Source organism: Cupressus sempervirens, chromosome 4, assembly GCF_028749045.1.
Source record: "Cupressus sempervirens isolate cs-2001-9-10 chromosome 4, ASM2874904v1, whole genome shotgun sequence".
NCBI classification, from domain to species: Eukaryota; Viridiplantae; Streptophyta; class Pinopsida; order Cupressales; family Cupressaceae; genus Cupressus; species Cupressus sempervirens.
In genome coordinates, this window is record NC_143121.1 from 591749092 (window position 1) to 591758716 (window position 9625).

The following is a 9625-nucleotide window of genomic DNA, read 5'->3' on the forward strand; positions in this document are numbered from 1 at the left end:
TTATGTTCAACATTTTTTTTGCTCTTTGCCAAACTTAGCTATTTCTGATTATTTGGTAGATACAGTTTCTATATTTGTAGAAGAATTATTCCTCTAATGTTTTTTTTTGCAGGGTTAGTTGTAAAATTTTTTATATGAAGGTAATTACTCTCAAAAAAAGGAAAAGGGGGTAATCATTTTTCTAGCATCAAGCTATCATTTCATAATTTTAATTGTGTGATTTCATACTATGATATTTTAAGTATATTTATTCAAGTATATATGGTGCACACATATATACCAAGATAAATATACAAGCTATTATAATTTTCATACCCAGATAAATATATAATTTTATGACTATAATAATTAGGAAATTGATTTATACCTTCACAAAATGAATTAAGTACTCATGTTTACCCTCAATGGAGTTTTATACCTGATATACATATTTTGTTTATTTTGATCATCCTTGGATCTCTACATTTTGAAAATAAAGTTTAATTCATTTTGATTGGATTATGAGTTATCTTACACATTTTCCTTAGACTTTATTGTGATCATTTTATGCGCATGTTGGCACTTTATGGTATTATACCATTGATATACACGATTTATATGATATTTTTTTTGAGTTGCATAGGGAGCTTAATATTTTTTCAAGGTTAACTATGTAGGCCCCCTCAGTATAACTGATACATAGTTTCCTTATCTGGCCCATGGAGTATCCCTCCATCCTATATTGGTATGCACTCATTTTATATGGAGTTTCCCTCCATTTGATCCTATCTGTTCCATTTTGATAGGATAATATTTTTATGGAGTTTCCCTCCATGTTGTTCCATTTTTGTTCCTCAATGAAGAGGATGTTATTATTGGAGTTTTCCCCTCCAAATTCAGATAATTTGATCCAATTTGAAGGCAATATGTTGTTATATCCTCATAATCCATTCTTTTGATTATCCTAACAAAAATCATGATAATTCTACTGTGATCAGCATGTCTCTCCTTTATGTTATTTTCATATATTAATGTGATAATTATCTGCATACTTTATTGCTTAGATCATGAGTCATGCATGTTATGGATTGATCACCCATTAACTTGCAGTGGGATGATTCGTTAAGTGGACTGTCTATATCCGCATGATTGATGCAATGTTGATGCACGTATCATTAGTTGGCCTTGTCTATGGTCATTTGTGCATTAGTATAATATTCTTTTCATGAGAGCATTGATCAAGCTTTTTACTCAATTTGTCCTTGTTGACAATTTTTTAAGCATATACTTTATCTTGATATCAATTTATCTCCATTGTTTTGTGGTAACATGTTTTATTTTCCTCTGTCTCTATGAAAATTTTCTTATCCTTATTCAAAAGGATTTATAATTTCAATATAAGAGGAAATTCTACTTGTGGATAGTTATCTTGTTTTTGTTCTATTTTTCAGGTGGTCCATCAAAGAACCTTCTTGGTTTTCCACATATGAAGAGGCGTCTAAGCTTCCACTTGATCAAATTCAAAGGACTCATGTACTTCTCTTGGATCTACAAATGTTCCATATGGCTTGAAGACAATCAAATTACTTCATATTGAAGATTAAGTTGCAGATTTTTGTAAATTATGGGTTTAATACCCTTTGATGTAATTACCCCAAGTAAAGATTAAAGGGGGGTGTTAGAAGTTGTAATCTTTCCTTGGTGTGTTTATAAACCAAGGTTAGACCTTCTTTCTTTATTGTTGTAATATATTAGGATATAAGCCAAGGTATCCTAATATATTTCTTTTTTTCCCTTTTTCCACATCTTATTTTGTCATCTAGTGGAATATGTGAGGACAAATATTTATTGTAATTTCTAATTTTAGATTATTCCTCCTTAAGAGGAATCTCACACTTGGCCTCACACACTTATGAATGGTGGCATTCATAGACATGGAAGTTACATTCTAACTCCTCTCTCTCATCTCTATTTAAGAGATGACCCTCTTCTCTCATTTTACAATGAGGTTTCTTCCTCTTCTCAAATATTGTATGAGCCATTTCTCTCTCTCTCTCTCTCTCTCTCTCTCTCTCTCTCTCTCTCTCTCTCTCTCTCTCTCTCTCTTCCTTCTTAGGCTTTTCATGCCTCATTCATAATGTCACAAGGGGTTTCCTTTGCTTTCCCCTTTCCAAATATTTTGTCTCATGGTGTTGGAGCTTGAAGCTTTCTCTCTCCTATTTTATGGTAATATCTTTTCATGCATTTACTCACTTAGATTCTTTCCTGGTATTGCTTATTTACAGATTTCTTTTTCCATTTCTAACAATATATATAGCTAAGGAGCTAAATTTAATAGATGATTGGATCAAAAAGATGGCAAATGGAAATAAAGTAATAGAATCATTACATGCAAAGATTCATATGCTCAAGGACCAAGCCCAAGATTGAATTTTGGAAGTTGAGAGACATTATAGTGATGCATGTCTGGACATTTTTGAGGATGATGCATGGGAAAAGATAATACTAGTGGAGATACTAGTTCAGAGATTTCAATTTTTTTTGATGAAGTTTCTAGTGACGAGGATATCTGATAGGGATTTAGAACGGAAGAAGATTTGTTAGAGCTTGATACAAAACTCAGGGATTTTGTAAAAACCCATATAGATGTGGATAATTACATATAGAAAGTAAAGGATAAATATAATGCCTTAGATTTACTAGATGTGGCTCAAGTCATTGAGATAATTGAAAAAATCAAGGGAAAATACCTAGACATAACTCTGGTATAAAGGGGAACGAAACCCAAATGCTAGAATTTCAATTTTGACACTTAGTGAAATTTTGCATTTTTGGAGCTTACTTTCCAAGGTGCACTGCTGTGCTTTTTGCAACAACATTTTGGAATATTTTGAAGAAGTTAGAGGTGTGTTGATAGTTAACTACCAGTTCAAACATTAGAGCTTTCCAATGCATCAAAAACACATTCTGACAGTAGTTCAACTCCTATGGATGCCTAGTGAAGATATAGATTTTATTTTTGGCACTTCCAAACACTCTTTCATTGACTGAAGGCTTTCTCTTTCTTATTTTCTCATGATTTCTTTGTTTTATGACATGTAAAGGCTCATGCATCCAATTAATGATATAAAATGGATGGAGTCTTACTTAGCAACAATTAGATAGATAGTTTGTACATAAATAGATTTGTTTTATTAGTTTAAAGGCATATGATTGCATAAAGATATCTCTGACTCTCAACATGAATTGAGGAGAAGATTTCTTATAAATATAGGAATCTAATATGTAATCAGGGCTGCCATTATTTTGTAATAATATACACTTTTGGTGCTTGCATTTGGAGTGTAGTTATTCTTGCCTCAGTGTGTTATATTTTGTGGATGTATATTCATGGAATGTAATTGAGCCAAAAGTTTATTGCATTATTTTTGTTTGTGCAATATTTTAGTTTTGATGTTTTCTATGGTTCTAAAAATTGCGTTGACATACTTAGTTTGAGAAGAGATCACCATATTATTCCTACATAGCTTTTTGTCTCACATGAGTGCACTTTTTGTGGCCTTGCGATTTGATGAAAAGTGAAACATCTTACGGTTGCTAAATTCCCATCAATGATTACATTAGTGGAATTAAGGAAGTGTTGCTCCTATTTTCATTAGTTACCCACCAATCTTTTCGAAAGCTTAACTTGCAGACGCATTATTTCATAGCTTATGTTTGTTAGGATTTTTACTTTCATGTTATTTGCTTAAAACTCTTGTCACCTTATCTTTGTTATTTTCTTTACTAACCCCTTATTAAATTAGGAATTCATATTAGTTGCATTGTTAGATTGCATTCATTGAAAAATAGTGAAATAGAAAAATATAGTTCTTTTTGTGTGTTTACTATTTTGAAGCAACAAATAGATTCTACATCTTATCCAAAGTTATCAGAACCAGCAAAGGCTTCCCCATGAACAATCACATTTATCTTCAACTAAGGGGATTCAAGTAGGTCACAAGATCACAAAAAACCTTGGATTTAATCCCTAAGATTGACTTTTCAAGAGAGGAGTTCAAAAGGATTCCTGCCATTAAGCATCGAGTAAAATGACAGCTCAACAATAGTTACCAATATAACAAGACTAGTCTACTTTAGTAATTATGCTTGATAAGTCTTAGGCAACCTTTGAGCTTGCAACATACACTTTTCCATATATATGAATATATGATTATTTCTCTTAGCTACATCATTATCTTTTGGGGTTGAGAGAATTTTGATTTTCTCAAAATGCCATATTGGTAAAGGAAATTTGTGAATTCTTGATTGACATATTTTTTGGTATTATTTGTTTGTAACCTCTTAAATTTAAAAAATGCATCACCCTTCTTACAAGATTTTAAGGGTAGCATAGTTCTTCTAATTGCAAGAAGAGAATCTTGGCAACTATTAAAAATCTTGTATCCAATAGAGCTAATTGGTGCATGGCTCTAGGTTTGTTGCACCAAGTTTGCAATAACATTGATTTATTTCTAGAACTTAATATTCTATTGTGTAGAGTTATTTTCATTAATATTTTATTTGATTAGAGATTTTATAGAAGGATTACATATAAGAATTTAAATAATTTTCAAGACAGGGACAAATTTTTTTGTCTAAATATATGTTCTTAACCATGAAGTATTGATTTTGTTGTTCAGTATTGAGGATATAAATTGTTGAGACACATCCTGATACACCATTAAATCTTTGTGGAGACATTAACATATTGGCTGGAAATATCTATTGCTCTAACTAGTAGCTTCCATCAATAGTTTTTATAGGATGGCACAACCACTAGGGTTCAAACCAAGAGAAAAAAAAAGTGCTTCCCTAATTTTCTAAAATTGAATTTTCATAATAGAATACCATTCTTACTATTATTGAATCAACTCCTTATTTTTTTTATTGAAACCTTTTCACTATTAGAATTATTTAGAATAACTGAGAGGGGGGGTGAATCAATTATCCAAGGTCCAATGATGTCCAATTCAAACTTTCTAATTAAATAGGAATGAATCAGAAGTGATATCCTTCTTCTTTCTTATCACGCATGCAATTAAACATTAAACAACCATGAAAGGTAAACATGCATCACACCATAACACTAAGGATTTTGATGACCCACAAACCCTCTAGGAATAAGAAGGTAAAATTGGGGTGGGGATGATACCCACTGAATAACTGTGCAATTGATTTCAACCACTTCTGATGGCTTGCCCTGTTAAAGGCCTGCCTTGTTAAAGGCTACAACACATTGTTAAATGTGACCCTATTAAAGGATTTCTACACCCTATTAGGAGTGTGCCTTGTTAGAGGACTTAAGAAAATTCAACTTGGAATGTCACCCTGTTAAAGGATTTACATAGAGCTGTTAGGCTCACCCAAGTCCATGGGATTTACAGTCACCTTCCGAAAAGAATCTTTCATCCCTCTTTAAGGATCTCCTATCCTCCTCCTAAGGATCTCTTATCCTTCTCCTAAGGATCTCTTTGTCCTTCTCCTAAGGATCTCTTTGTCCTTCTTCTGGGGATCTCTTTGTCCTTCTCCTGGGGATCTCTTTATCCTTTTCCTGAGGCTTATCTACCTAGCTGTTAAGCTAACCTAGCAATGTAGGATTTCAATATCTAATACAATGGTAAGAGAGTATTAGAAGGGTTTTGACCTGATAAAGATTGCAACCCCAACTGTGTAGATTTTAGATCACTCTTTAGTTCTTTTCTTTGCTTGGCTTTCCTCCCTTGCAGTGCTGACAGCTTGTTCACCCTTCAAGATCTATCTCCTTGAGTTCTTCCACTCGTTATGCCAATGCATTCTATGGTCACTTGATCAACTCAGAGTCTTGATGCTATGTTCTTACTCCTCTTCGCTTCTTCACATGATCACACTTATGACCAACTCCATCTCATGCATTCTACTTTGATCTCTGACCTATAACTCCTTATAAAGAATTTTTTTTCTCGATTTCCTACTCAAATCTTTTGAGAAAATGGTATTTTTTTCCCTCCAAATTTTTTCTTCTAGAAACTTCATGATAAATCCATTAGCATTCACCTTGAATTGGTTTTCATGATTTAAATAAAATTTTGTGACATCTACTCATCATCCTTATCATTGAATTATTTCACAAAATTTGATGTAACAAACTTGTTGCTGCTGATCTGGCAAATCGTTTACTTAACAAATAATGCAGCAACTCGACATCATTGATTTATCGATGCTCGGCTCTTTCTGTGTTACTCGGCTTCTATTGTTATTTTACTAGTGCTTGGCACCTGTAGTATTTCTACTTTCCTCAACACTTGAATATTACTCGACACACACTAAGTTGAACTTGCTTGGATTTAACTAAGAATCTGCTCTGCACTAACTAGCTTTCTCGACTCTCTCCAATGAACTTAGTTAATCCTTACATCTTTGATGTGTCTCAGTGCGTCCATCATCTGTGTCTTAGAGTATGTTATCAATACACTATTTCATCAATGGCTTATCTGATCCTTATACTTCATTACAACATCATAACTTTAACCTTTCTCTAGGTGCTCTAGTTACATCTTATTGATTGCCACCTCCTTGTCAATCAACCAATTGATAGTATTTGGATCACTTAAGCAATTGTCATTCCTACAAGTAGCAAGTTTGACATCAATGACAAAACAATGATTGAAGCATTCTTTACCAGTTCCATTTCTCTTCATTCATGATCTTTTCAATCATTTCCAACATTCACATGGGCATTACCACTATTTGAAGTACTCAATTTAAAAGAGGCAACAAAGAGGATTCATGACTCTATGCAAATATTATAAGAAATAATATCAGAGAACCACTATCATTATTTTTATAGTTTTATGCATCATCATCATTAATTAGCTCAATAAACAAAGAAAGAGTTCTATTGTTATTACCTAATGGATTTTGCTATAGATTTTTAAAATAGGAAAATGAAGAGCATGACGTATGAGGGAGTTTTTCCTACCAATTCCCTCCTTTAGAAAAATAGAATAAGGCATCATTTTATCCATGCAACAAAATTGATCTACAAGAACCTCATTGATGTAGATGTCTACAAGGAGAAAGAACTTTTTTTTTTAGTATAATCTAATCCTTTACAATACTATAGCCATAAAAGATCTAGAGAATATCTAGAAGTTTAATGTCATGTAAGAAATTTACTCTAAAATATCCATATCAAACATCCAATAAATAGAAAACCTTTAGATAATAATTTAGATACTAGGAGATAAACCCACCCAAAATGTATATAGTAATTGGTTCAAAATGATGGCTTTGATTTGTATAGAAAATGATAATACATTATTCAATAATCTCTAGACACATTTATTTCTAGGAGAATGAACATGTTACCAAAAAACTATGCATTGATAGTTACAATCCTATCAAGTATCTAACGTTTAAAGAAAAAAACATTCAATTCTAACACATTTCACATATTTTTTCCAAAGTATGTTCAAATGTATAAATTTTTATTGAATATTTGTGTTGATCAAACCCCTGGAAACATCTTCCAAAGATTGGGGCCAAACACTATGCATGGGAAAATACATAAAAATGTAAAGTAGATCCATAAAAGTTAAGAGAAAAAAATAGATTTCAATATTATCAATTATAATAACATGTTTATAGACAATCTTAGATCAAATTCACAGTGAATATAATAATAATAATCATACCTTGTTACTTTGCATATAAACCTATTCTAGTTTATATAATAGAAAGATAATTATTTCATTTGAAATCTAGATAAAGAGTTAAACCTTTTGGTTATATAGAGAAAAAATAGGTTTTTTGATTCACCATCATAGCTAATTAAAGAAATACCACCTTGTAATGATCATAGTAATGCACAACATCTCCAACATCTCCACCCATAATATTCCCTACTGATGTAGGAGCATCCTAAGTGTAACATAAATCTTGCATCACCCAAATATATTTCCTTTTAGTTGTTTCAATAATGGTTGTCTTAATGAAAAGTTGTTTTCTATGGAGGCTTGGTACTTAGTAAGTCAATCATACAAGCTCAAAATGTTCTAATTTTAGAGGTGAAGGTTCATTTTAGTTATATCAATTTTTTAGTGGAGTTTCATGGCTAGATTATATGTATTTGTGAAGTTATTATAGATTTTTAGTGTGTAACTTTGATACAAAAGCTTTAGGCTCAATTTTCAAGGCCTTAGAGTCCCCAAATGAGGCCTAAAAATAGGATGGATGGGGCACTTGCATGGATTTGAGCCTATAGATCACAAGATGAGGTTTTTGAAAAGTGGTTATAATAGCCAATTAGAGCAAGAGTTTGAGAGTTATGGTCTTGCAAAGTTGGACTACCCAAAGTTTCTAAAATAAATGTCAGAAGCGTATTTGGTTGAATGTATATGTATTATTTTTTATTAAAAAAATAGGTTTTATAGGAATCCTAAAACCCAAAAGTTCTTACATAATAAAGGGCTGCAAATTAACCAAACAAGCCCAACAATAGAACAACAACCAACGGAAAGGCCAGAACAAAAAACAGGCGAAAAGCCAAAATGACAAAGACCTATAGAGAATATAGAAACTAAGGATGGAATTTGAAAATTCTTCACTTATTCCCCTACCTTCCTTTTGAGGTCTTGGAAAGTCTCTAATACTTCATAGGCTCTCTAATTCTCCTCTATCATGAGCTCCTGGCTTTTACCACAGGTCTGATCCAAGTGGCTTTGGGTTATGTCTGTTATGGTGTCCTCTTCAATCCTATCTTCAAAATTGTCCTTTTCATCCTTCTTCACAAAAAAACCCCTAGCTTTTAGCTTACCACCAAGACTAAGAATGCTTTCATTGAGAGATTTCAGAATAGTGAGCATCTGATTAGCCATATTATGGTTGTAATTCTCTAGATTTTGCATCATTTTTGTCAACCAAACTTATTCAGTCCCCCTAGTTTGTCAGGATCCCTTGCTCATTCCTCTTCACCTAGCTTTCCATCTATCCCATTCTATATTTTACCTCCTCCAGCTCATGAAAAATCCATTTAATAGATCAAAAGTTATCGATCATGCTATTTTTTGCATTATTGAGAAAATTCATGCCCACTTTCCTCGCATTGTCTATGATGGCTACCAATTTTGGTTCTATTAGTTCCTCCAATTAGATCTTGCCCTCTTTTTCTTCAAGGATTTAAGGATTTCATAATTTCACTCACAATCCCCATTTTGAGTTTCTAGCATTGAAATTTCTCCAAGCCATATTCTTATCTTTTATAACAACCTCACCTCTTTCCTCCTCCATATTCTCATTTTCCTGCTCCTATGGGGGTGTTGGTGTTTGAAAATGCTATAGGTTTCCAATTACCCTGATGAGAATAAGACACATCTAGGGGCAGCTAAATCCCATCCTTAACACATCATTTCAGACACCGAGCCAACTATAAGCCTAGACCCTTCTTCTACTTCAGGCTCTGCAAAACCTAGGTGGGTGGACCTTAGATTCAATTAATATGGTACCAGTGCAAAAAAAATACTATTGAATCTATCAAAGTAGATTGAAACCTTATATCTCATAATAACTCATGTAATAACACAAATCTATAGTAGCTAAATGAAAATCTATGAAATTCATGAGCTGA